The 12,767-nt window shown below is 41.2% G+C and overlaps 1 protein-coding gene across 2 annotated transcripts in view; it reads left to right on the top strand.

Moving 5' to 3' along the window:
- Positions 1–3,082: 3,082 nt before the first annotated feature.
- The window catches only part of ACOT11 (acyl-CoA thioesterase 11), a 116,755-nt gene continuing 107,070 nt past the window's right edge, over positions 3,083–12,767 (top strand). Inside the window, exon 1 of one of the 2 annotated variants that reach the window (XM_085885738.1) lies at positions 3,083–3,161. The gene's annotated coding sequence lies outside the window, so the exon portion shown is untranslated. The remainder of the gene's footprint in view (positions 3,162–12,767) is intronic. The other variant, XM_085885740.1, reaches the window with a different exon arrangement.

Genomic DNA, 12,767 nt, shown 5'->3' on the forward strand with positions numbered 1-12,767 from the left:
AACGTGTCCTGTCATTGGTTGGTAAATAAATGGCCATAACTTGGGAAGCACTTGTCCGATTAATGTCAAACTTTGAAAAGGCACATACTCAGGTCCCCAGCCATATACCTGGCAAGTTTCAATTAGATCGGACGAGTGGTTGTCGAGAAACAGCAGTCACACACAGACACACAGACACAATTATATATATATATATATATATATATATATATATATATATATATATATATATATATATATATATATATATATATATATATATATATATATATATATATATATATATATATATATATATATATATATATATATATATATATATATATATATATATATATATATATATATATATATATATATATATATATATATATATATATACACACACACACACATATATATATATATATATATATATATATATATATATATATATATATATATATATATACGGTATAGATATAACTATATGAAATATTAAATATATATATATATATATATATATATATATATATATATATATATATATATATATATATATATATATGTAAATATATAAAACCACAAAACAACAACAAAAAACAAACATATATATATATATATATATATATATATATATATATATATATATATATATATATATATATATATCTATACACAAAATTTTTTATAGTATCATATATATATATATATATATATATATATATATATATATATATATATATATATATATATATATATATATATATATACCGTATTTATACAAGGTGTCCCAAAAGTCTGGATCCATAGGCATTTTTCCTAATGTACAATTTGATATTTTTCTTTTTCATTCAGATCCAAGATAGCTTCAAAACTAACAAAAAAAGATCGAATTGAACTCATTCTCATGTACGCTAGACAGGATTCTTCACATAGAGGAGTTTCTGCCGAATTCAATAGAAAGAATCCTGATAAGCATCCAATAACACATGCCACTGTGAAAGTGTTTAAACGATTTCGGTTCAGAAATGTTCAACGTTCTTGTATTCAGCATATCAAGCCCCTGTCACACTTTAATGATTTAGCCAGCATATGGCAACGTATCAAAATTTATCTAAAACACTGGTGTACGCTGAACTAATTTTTTTTCCAGTTTTGGGCGTATAATAGTGTATTCATAACGAGTTGGACGTATGCATAACGTATTAGTAACGTCCAGAGAACGTTTCGATAACTTATAGATAACTTATGCCAACGAATGCTTAGTGTGTTGTCGGCGTTCAGAACTTATGCCCGACGATACTCTAACTTATGCATAGCGCGTGGCAGCGTATCGCCGACGATCACGTGGCGTAGCCTATTAAAAGGCTGCCGCTCGACGATTCAAATCATAACCGCACTCGGCATCGAAGTGTCAACATCACCGTCCTGCCGAAGTAAACTTCGAAGAACTCCTCGTTACGGAGTTCCACCATGAGCTGGTCATACATGCCAAACTGCCATCGCCTCCCGATCCATGGTCTCACCCAGTTCCTTCTCCTTCGTTCACCTCTTCTTCTCCTGGCTCTATTGGCATACAACTGGTACAGTGTCAAATCGATGAGGTTATGGTGATGTTAGAGGACAGCTAGTAGGTATTCTCGTCTCAGCCTTGCCGGATCCTCCATCTCTCGGATGACATGGACATCTGCTCACCATGGAGTCTGGAACACTGACGGGTTCCTCCTGTGAACCCCATTTTTATATACCAATTCCCCGAAACGCTGCCAATACGCCATTATACGGTAGTTGTAAGTTAGAAACACGTTCAGTAAGTTCTGTGGTCGGCTGGAAGACATCAAATACATCTACATACGTCAATATGCGTTGGAGATACGTTACACATAGGTTCAAAGCACGTTACTCATCGGTTATAAATAAGTTTCGGGTACACTAGACATTACCTCGATGTATTTCGACTTATGAGTAACTTACAAGTAACGTGTGTCGACATGTGTCAACGATCGCATAACGTGTCTACAACTTATGGCCAGCGTATGCGGAACGGTGAGTCATACGCCGAGCACGTCGACAAATTTTGTGCATGCACGAAATTTGTCGACGAGCTCGGCGTACTACGACGTATGCCAGCGTGCTTCAGCGTGCTCTTAAAGTATACAACACTTACCCATAACGTATTCGACGTGTGCCAGCGTATTCGCCAAATTTTTCATACGTCGGCAAACGCTGACTTAAACGTCAAGGTGTGACAGCGGCTTAAACAAGTGTCCTGAAGTCCAATTTGAGCATTTACTGAATTTCCCCCAAGGCCGTGAATTTGAGCATTTACTGTAATAAAACTTTTGACTAAATTTTTGCCTATGGATCCAGACTTTTGGGACACCCTGTGTATGTGTATATACATATATATATATATATATATATATATATATATATATATATATATATATATATATATATATATATATACTGTATATCTATATATCTATATATCTATCTATATGTTTGTTTTTTGCTGTTGTTTCGTAAAGTTTGGTTCAAAACTTCGAATGCAAGACTTTTGTGGACGTGGATAAGCTTTGCATTCTGAGATACCGTACAGTTTACTTTCTCGTGAGAACAACTTTTCCTTCCAAAGTGACAACACATGCACTTCATGGAGAAGTTTTTCTTGAACTATAAATTCGTATATGTCAATCGTTTTGTTTAGTTTCAGTTACCCCTCCTTAATCATGTGCACAAGCCTGGTGTTTGTTGGCTTGGCGGTTAAGCTGGCTGGCTAAAGATCTCAGGGTCTTGAGTTCAAGTCCCTATCGGGTTGTCGAATTAACATCAGGTGGGTTGACTCGATCAACCTGTCGTCCTTCCGATGCGGCAAAACGAGTCCCAGCTGACTGGTAACAGGGGGCACTGCATCACAGCACAACCGTGCCCCGAGAAAAATGATGCAACCACCATCCACAGGCTGCATACGAGTAAAAAAATAAATAATAATCATGTGCACGGGTATATTAATCGATTTGTTTGATTGGGTGTCAGTGAACTCTCACCACCCCCTCCCTCCACCAATGATATGCACAGTACAGTACCCTCTATATAAAGGAAGCACGTGATCGCTCGTGGGTTGTGTTGTCTGATGGATGTTGCGTGAGCATCAGGTGGACTGCGGCGTTCGCCAGGTGAGTCTGCGTGAGAGCGGCTGTTTATCTTTCCCTTCCGTCCTTGTTTGTTGTTTGGTGACGTATTACGTACGACACGCTCGTGATCATGCAAATGTAGACAAAGCAGCGAAGGGGTTAAAAATAATACTTTGTGAGTGGTGGCGTCATGGAGTGTTTAAGAAAACTATCCTTCTGACCATCCTCTCCCTCCCCGGCCCAAAGTAAATTATTTATTTTGTTCTGTTATTTATTTATTTATTTATTTTCCTCTAATTTGGGGTCATAATGTCCCGGCGTGGTCAACTTTGCCCCACTCACCAGCGATCTTGACTTCTGTGCAATTTCACGTCGATAATTTTTAACCCCCAACTCGCCTCCCACTGCCCGTTCCGAAATGAACGCAATGAATTGGATCAAACGGGTTCGTTTTCAAGGCCATGCCGGTGGAACATATATATATATATATATATATATATATATATATATATATATATATATATATATATATATATATATATATATATATATATATATATATATATATATATATATATATATATATATATATACTCTCGAAATCTCAGGTCACCTGTACAACTGATATTTCGAGCCACCTTACCTGTGCGGGGTGTAACCAGGACAGGTATTTCATTTCGCTTGTTAAACTCTGTGTCCTTCAACCTTACAACGGTGAAGATCCAAATGTTTGTTTTTATTCCTCTTCCTTCCATTTGAATTGCCAAGCGAGACCCTTCAAAGCCCATATTTTACCCCCTCCCCGTATGGACCCAAATAGATGAAAACGAGGGGTAATTGGAATGAACGTTAACCTTGTAATCTCTGATTGACCTGTTGGGCAAGAAGCTTATTTTATTTATTTATTTATTTGGTTAAAAATAAGGACAAACCTGGACTTGGCGAGGATCCCAGATAACTTGGGGCACCGATTTCGGTTACCTTAGCACATCTAGGTATTCCTTCAGTCTGCAAGGAAGTAAAGGCTCACTTTTTCCATTATTTACAGCTCTTGATCCTAAATAATTGCAGGGAGTGACTATGTGATTGGGGGGGGGGGGCGTGTATTACACATTAATTGGCCATAGAATTGAACAAATTGGTGTTTCAAGCAAATTAGCTGCTCACGTGGTTTGAGGACTGTGTAAATCAGGGGTTCCCAAACCCAGGGTCATGACCCAAACTTGAAATCCCCCCCCCCTGAAAATCTCAGTTTTTGAGGGGGGGGGGTTAATGTCAAAAGCATTTTCTCACAATTTTTATCATAGGTACACTAGGTACCAGTATCATTTGGGTTGTGAGGCAAATGTGATTTCAAATTTTCGGTCATGGACAAAAAAAAGTTTTGGAACCACTGGTGTAAATGGTGCAGATAGCTCTTTTGTGTGGTCGAATAAGCCTTTGGAAATGAGCAGCAATACTGTTACATACTCTGAGAGTGGCTTTCTAAATATCGTGTATGAAGAATTGGATGATTGATTTAATTTAAAAAAAAAAAATTCCCCCCACTACTACCTTTTCCAAATTTTATACTTGTCCTTTGTTCCTAACATTGCAGTGCTGTTAAATGCGAGGTGATTTGGTAAAGATCTGTGCTGTTGAGCCCTTCCTTCGACAGTGTTCCCGCTTGAAATACGACTACGTCTTTGTGGCGGTAAAAGTTTGAAAACTACTGTGTCTTTATAGCTTTTTCCACCTTGCTACTTGTGTCCAGCCCTCAACTTCATCCACCTAACTGCTGATGACAATATTAGAATGTTGCATCTTTGGGGATAAGCTTTTGTGAGGTTGTGGTAATGTAGTCGTTGATAATATGCTGGCACCCTTCCAACTGTGTCCTCGTGCCTTTTTTGGTTCACCAAAAAAATAAGTGACCACTATATTCGTTATTGGTGTGTGTCTGTCTGTCTGTCTGTCTGTCTGTCTGTCTGTCGGGTAGTCGATCTAGTCAAAATTTTTTTTTGAGATTTTTCTACCCTTATTATCAGTCAATATTTACATCAATCTGTCTATGTATGTATGTATGTCTGTTCAGTCCAGTGCTCCGTTAATACAATGGCGATTTCGATGAAACTTGGTTGGTAGGTTCATACCATGACCTAGTTGTGTGCAAATGAGAACCGTTGCTATAGACCAGTGGTTCCCAACCTTTTTTTCTGTCATTTCCCCCTGCACCCAATTCAACCATCCAGATTTCCCCCTTCATGTGTATGAGAGAAAGAACGGTTAAAACGCACTGAGACTATTTACTAATTTATTTTTCAAATGTACTAACATAGCTAACATTAAATTGTATTGAATAAGAACACAGCATTTTAGTGTGACTTCTGGCATTGTTTGCCGTTCACGAGTCCTTCAATGTCTGGGGGAGTTATGGAGAGCGCACAGCGAAGATCCACCTCCACCTCCAACTTGTTGCGTGCCTTTGTTTTGAGGTGTACCAGTGCCGAAATCCTGTCTCACACAGGTAGGTGGAAGAAAACTGGACAAATATCCGCAGAGCATTGGTCGCAAGAAGCGGGTAGGTTCTTCGGACTTGGGTCCAAAACTCTTCCAGTTCCTTATTCTGGAAGGCATCCTTCGCTGTAGTGTCGTTTTTCAAGTCCAGGAACTCTTCCTGCCATGCTTCTGGCACATCATCAACGTTCCTCTGAAATGGGTCTCTGATAAGCTTGTTCTCATTGCTCTCGTTTATGATCCCCAGGAAGTAATACTTGAATTCTTCCTCCAAGCCTTCGAGGTGTTGTTTGATATCCTCGGCTATTGGATCAGGCAGACCATCCTCCATATCCTCCACACATTCGTTCAGAGCGAGGAATGAGGAAAAACTTCCACTCCCCGCTCTTTTCTTCCACAGTTCCAGTTTAGCCACGAAAGCTCTGATCTTGTCCGACTGAAAAAGAATGTTGGTCCCTTTGCCCTGCAGTTTCCTGTTGAGCTCGTTCAATGCACTGAAAATATCTGACAAGTAGGACAGCCGCACACGGAAAAACTCACCCTTCAACGCCTCCAGAAGCACAACATTCTCTTGGGCCCGAAGGAAGGCTACCACCTCATCAAACAATTCCAGGACTCGCTGCAACATGCTTCCCTTTGAGAGCCACCTCACCTGAGTATGAAACGGCAACGATTCGTGGTCGGCTTCCATGCCTTCACAGAGCCGACGGAACAGCCGAGTGTTCAGAGCGGAACCCTTGATAAAGTTGACGACTTTGATGACAGTCTCGAGATGCTGCTTGAAGTTCTTGGGGAGAGTTCTCGAAGCAAGCGCCTCTTTGTGGATCAGACAGTGTGTCGATTCCACTGCCGGATTCTTTTGCTTGACGGGCGTGACAAACCCCGATCGAGAGCCGAGCATGGCTGGGGCACCATCCGTGCACACCCCAACCAGAGACTCCCAGCTGATGTTGCTGTCTTCGAAAAAGTCATTGATAAGGTCCATCACATCCTGAGCTTTGGTCGTGGTCTGGAGAGGTTTGCAGAAGAGGAATTCTTCTGCAATTCCTTTTTCGGTGGTATAACGAACAAAGACCAACAGCTGGGACAGATTCGCAACATCTGTCGATTCGTCGAGTTGAATCGAAAAAAACTGTGACCCTCGAACCTTCTGAACAACTTGGTTCTTGATGCTCTCGGCATATCATTGATCCGTGACAGAATGGTGTTGTTTGAAAGGGAAATCTGGGTCATCTTGTTGTGGGCAGCCTCACCAAGGACCAACTTCACGCACTGCAGCATACAGGGCTTCACCAATGTTTCACCAATTGTGTGTCGTTTCTTCTCCCTCGCAATCTTGTACGAGACTTCGTATGACGCTTTCACAATAGCGTCCGTTTGCTGACGAAACGTTCCAGTTGAGTCCAGTTTCATCTTCTTCAGATAATTTTGTTTCAGCTTGAAGTATTCACGATCCTTGTTCTGTAGTTCGGGATGGCATCCTTGAAGGTGTTGCTTCATGCTACTATTCCCCAAGGTCTTTGTGCAGATGACACATTGTGGCAGATGTTCCCCGTTATTCACAATGAACGTAAAACCGAAGTCTAGATATGCTTCTGAATATATCCGTTTTTTTGACATGATCACTTGCGGACCTGAAAAGAACAAGAGAGATCATATTAAGACATGTAATAGAAAAGAACAAACTAAAAAAGAAGAAAGAAAATAAAACATAAGAATGAAAGCGGGTAAAGTTCAGGAAACGGTTACTCCTGAGAAGAGAAGAACAGAAGGCTATTACTGGAAATTATTTTCTGATAATTTCCAGACTAGAATTTCCCCCTGAAACACCCAAATTTCCCCCCGGTTGGGAACCCGTGCTATGGACCCATCCGTTGCCTAGCAACGTACCTTTGAAATTTTCAAAAAAAATCTCAAATTAATTTTTTCGAAAATCAGGCCATGAGCGACTGTGGGCAGTACATTGAGCCATATTGTGAAAAAAAAATCCCAGCCGCATCCTATGAAAAGTGTCGGAGAAGATAAACTTTTAATGAACTCTGGTTGAAAACAATAAAAAAAACGAAGTTCGTTATATCTCAGAGACTACGAGTCAGATATACATGAAACTGGTATGGTAGGTTCATGGTATGTCCTAGTTATGTGTCAGAAAGAACCGTTGCTATGGACCCCTCCGTTCCCTAGCAACGGCCGAAAAACCTCCAAATGTGGGGGTATTTTGACGAAAAAAACAATCTGCAGCATTAACCCTTGAAGCTAGAATCATGAATTTTCTTGGGGAATGACCTGAGGATCAAGCACATCGAACGGGCCCATCGCGTCAGGTTCTATTGCGTAGTCGACTACCCATGTCCACCTACCGGCTTGTCTGTCCCGAGCATAGCTCCGTGGTTGTTGATCCAATCCTGATAAAAGTTTGGTGGGAAGTTTATATCATGATCTAGTTGTGTTCTCCTGAGAATGAGCATGGAGTGCCCATTATGGGCGGAGCCACACCCAAAAAACGCGTGTTTTTAAGGGGTAGCCGATTTAAGTTTGCATCTTCTCCTCGGGGGTTTGTCGAATCTGACAGGGGTTTTCAGTATTTGGTTAGCACAATGGCACCTGCATAGCCCCATGGAGGTTTTTTTTTTTTTTTTTTTTTTTTTTTTTTTTTTTTTTCTTTCTTTCATTTTCGGCACAAGGTCACGAACTTAGAAAATTGCGAATTTTGACATAAAAATCCATCTTCTCCGAGGGGTTTGTCGAATCTGACGGGTTTTCGGTATTTGGTTAGCCCAATGCCACCTGCATAGCCCCACGGAGCTCTATGTATGTATGTATGTATGTATGTATGTATGTATGTATATATATATATATATATATATATATATATATATATATATATATATATATATATTTTTCTTCATTTTCGTGTCAAGGTCACGAACTTAGAAAATTGCGAATTTTGACATAAAAATCATACGACCGCCCAAACTTTGAGAGCTCGGATGACAATATTTTATTTTTTATGCATAATCTTGAGGTCATTCCCCACCTAAAGTCTTGAAACAATTTTGCTCGATCTCGTACACCTTGCCCGTGGCGCCCCCTTCAAGTTTGTTTTTACGCTGATTTCATCAAAGTATGGATAATCCGAGGAGTGCGAAATGCCATATAGCCTATATGACGTTATAATATTCCTTGAAGTTTTGCATTAAAGGTCATAATCCTTGACCTTTGACCTTTAAAGTTCACAAAGGTCAAATTTTCAAAGTTGTTGGAATCGAACCGGGTTTCCGATCTTCGACGAACTAACTCCAATAAGCTATAGCACGTATCCTATTTCCTTATTTTAATGTCCACAACATTGTTTTGTGACCTGCAAAGGTCAAATTTTGAAAGTTGTTGAACGAAACCGGGTTTTCGACATTTTGCAGCAAATAACCTGTCACTTGTACTGTCATGTTGATCATTTTTATAACTTGGTCAAAAATTATCACTGTCTCATCCTTGACTTCTGAAACAATCGACATCGTTCAATACCGCTCGTGAACCATCGTCGTCTTCAGACTTGTCATTGATTTGCAACAGTTGATATCCATGGTACTTTGGGTGACGTATGTGACAAAGTAACTGAAGAGCATCCATGGCATTTGCAGTTTTCTGCCAGGCGTCATGAGTTACCTGACTGTTCTTACAATGCTGGGTGACTGAATCGGTAAAGGGCCGTGCTAATTTTGGGAACACAAAATGATAGAATGTCGACAACTCTCCCCCCCTCCCCCCAGCTCACTAACCTTTCTTTATATAACATACACCATTTATTTGTTCCTTTACCCTCAGATTTGCTATTTCTCTACCCCCACCCCACCCCCAAACTTTTTACCCCAAACCTCACCCAATCCCTTTACTTCTCAATTTATTCCAAATCCCTGTTCTTTCCTCTTTGCATACTCTTGTGTTGCAGTGAGAGGTGTGTGAATCCTTCAGACAAAGTATTGTTTAACCTTTTGCTTTTTCCCTTGGGTAATATGGCCAGCATTCTGCTCATGCTGTTGCTGAACATGTCATGGAGTGAAGGCAACACCTGGGGGGGGGGGAGCTGGGAGCTGGGAGCTGGGAGCTGAACTTAAATCAAACAAAAACTAGAATGGCACTCAGAGTGCATCGTCTCGCCTGAAGCTCATTCTGAACAAGAATACCGGCATCAACTTAACACGCTACTATTATGGTCCACATATCTATATCATCCATGCACCCTATTATGTCATACATTGCCATTATTAGGATATTTGGCATCCACTTTTTTGCACAATCAGGTGAAATTGCATCAATGAAGATGAATATGAAAGAAACAAATTCAAACTATATTTCCCATAGCTAGTTGATCATATCTATGAAGTTTCACATTGATCTGTTAAAGAATCGGTGGTCCATATTTGTTGTTGATGTTGCATTGTTATTACCCTGCGCACGTGAAGCGAAAAGCGGGGTTAAGCAATTTGTTTATGTCCATCCGTGTGCTGCATCCGTCCATCCACCTGCCAGTTTATGATCGAGGCACAACTGTAATCAAATGTTATATTTTGAACAGAAACCGGAACATGAATAGGAAGACCAGTCTGTCGTCCTACCATATTTTGGCTCTGAATTCATCCTGATCGTGCATGAGTCGAGAGCAGTGAGGTAATTTTTAGGTTATTTCTTCAAAATGAGCCCAGAGTGGGTCTCTGTGTCCGGCTTGTCCATACATATGTCCGTTAACATTTCACTTAAAAAAATCCTCACAAACGACCCGACTGATTATGGACCAAATTTGAAACGATTCATTAGGATGGTAAGGTCTCGTGGGGTTGTGCTCCCCATCCGTATCTGCCCATTTAAATCTGCTTAAAGGCCCGGTCACACCTTGACGTTTTAGCCAACGTATGCCGATTTTTGATTTTTTTTTTCTAAAACGCTGGCACACGTTGAATACGTTATGGGTAAGTTTTGATGACATTGAGAGCACGCTGAAAAACACTGCCATACGTCGTTGTACGTTGGCTTAAAACGTTGTACTTTTTGGTTTCCTCAAATTTTTTCATGCTTGAAATTTCATGACGTATGCCGGCGTATGACTCACACGATCCGCTACGCTGGCCACAAGTTGTATGCACGGTCTGCGATCGTTGACAGACATCAACACATGCTACTTGTAAGTTAATCATAAGTTGAGACACGCCGAGGTAATGTTTAGAGTACCCGAAACTTATTTCTAACCTATGATTAACGTGTTGTTGGCACGTTACGCAATCGTTGCCACACATCGACAGACGTTACTTTTAAGTTACTCATAGGCTGAAAGACGTCGGTATAATGGATCGTCCTTGCGTCAGCGTCCACGGCCACGGCCAGGACACTTATTTGCAGCATTCTTCAAACTTTTCTTCGGCATGACGAGGATGTTCACACTTCGATGTCTAGCTTGGCTATGATTCCAATTGTCCATCGGCAGCGTCTATTTAAAATAGTCGAGTTTGAGCGTTTTAACACGTTCAGAAGAAACGCTTCAAATTTCCAAACCCCAGCATCAAAAAACAAAGGCGAGTGACAGCAATTTAAATCGTTCATTGTAAACAATGAAAATAGTTGAGTGGTACCGTTTAAAAGTCGTTGAGTGTAAAAAAAAAAAAAAAAAAATCGTATTGTTGAGCGCAAGTGTCTACTTTCAATAGTGGGGTTTGAGCGATTTAGCACGTTCAATAGAAACGATTAAAATTTCCGAGCGCCAGCGTCAGAAAACAAAGGCGAGTGACAGCAATTTAAATCGTTCATTGTAAACAATGAAAATAGCTGGGTGGTACCGTTTAAAAGTCGTTGAGCGCAAGCGTCTACTTTCAATAGTGGAGATGCAGCCATTTAAATCGTTGAGTGGCAGCCTATGAATAGCAAACCCCACGTCACCGGCAAAGATAAACTGCCGCACGATATGGATAAGTTAGGCTATCGTTGGGCATAGTTTGTGAACGACGGCGACACGATAATTATTCGTTGGTATACCGTATCTATAAGTAATCAAAGCGCTCTATGCACATTATTAGTTCATTGTGCATTTGTCCAACCCGTTATGAATAGACCTAAATCGTAAAAACAAGCCATAGGTCATTGTTGAAAAAGCCCCATAAAAAATTAGCCGCGAAGAACTTCGAACAATGGTGAAAAGATGTCTCCTACCCGTGGACACGCGGACGCAAGGACGATCCATCATAACCCACACCCTCCCCCTCACACTCACCTACTACTGCCAACATGTCAGGTATGGGAGCATGTGCCAGAACAGCGCGTCGCTGCATCCACTTTCCACCGGTACTCCAGGGGTCTCCGTCTGGCCATCCCCCAGGCAGATGCCAGGCCCATCCCCATCTCCTTGAGATGATGGTCAACCTGCTGCAACCATGAGGCACGTGGTCGGCCCACTGGCCTCCTCCACTCATGAGACTCCCTCGCTTCGAGAATCTGGTGAGCAGGATCAGCGTCAGGAAAACGAGCCACATGTCCATACAGCCGCAACTGACGCTCATGGACTATGCAGGTAACAAATCTCATCCGAGTCTCTCTCAGCAACCGCTCGTTGGACACAAAATCTGACCAGCGATAGCCAAGGATTCTCTGAAGAGACCTGGTACCAAAGGAATTAAGTCTCCATCTCAGATCCTTGGTCAGAGTCCAAGTCTCGCACCCATAGAGCAAGACTGGAAGTACCAAGGACCTGAAGACTCGGACTTTCGTCCTCCCGCACAGGTATCGGCAGCACCACACCCGATGATCCAGTGAATCCATGACTCCCAGGCCCGACCCAGACGTCTATTGACCTCTGACTCGCAGCCAGCAGAGACATGAATATCACTGCCAAGGTAAGTGAATCTCTCCACGACCTCAACATCCTCACCACAAACAGACACAGACAGGACAGCAGCATCCAAGATGTCACCGAAAGCCTGGATCTTAGTTTTGACCCAAGAAACCCGTAATCCCAACGGCTCCGACTCCTCATTCAGCACCTCGAGGGCCCCCAAGAGGATGTCTAAAGTCTCCGCAAAGATGACTGCATCATCTGCAAAATCAAGGTCCGAGATCTTGACATTCCCAAACGATGCATCGCAACTTGATCTCTCCGACATCCTCCCT

The sequence above is a fragment of the Eptatretus burgeri genome, chromosome 6 (genome assembly GCF_056783735.1).
Source record: "Eptatretus burgeri isolate ZD-2024b chromosome 6, Ebu_testis_v1, whole genome shotgun sequence".
Taxonomy (NCBI): domain Eukaryota; kingdom Metazoa; phylum Chordata; class Myxini; order Myxiniformes; family Myxinidae; genus Eptatretus; species Eptatretus burgeri.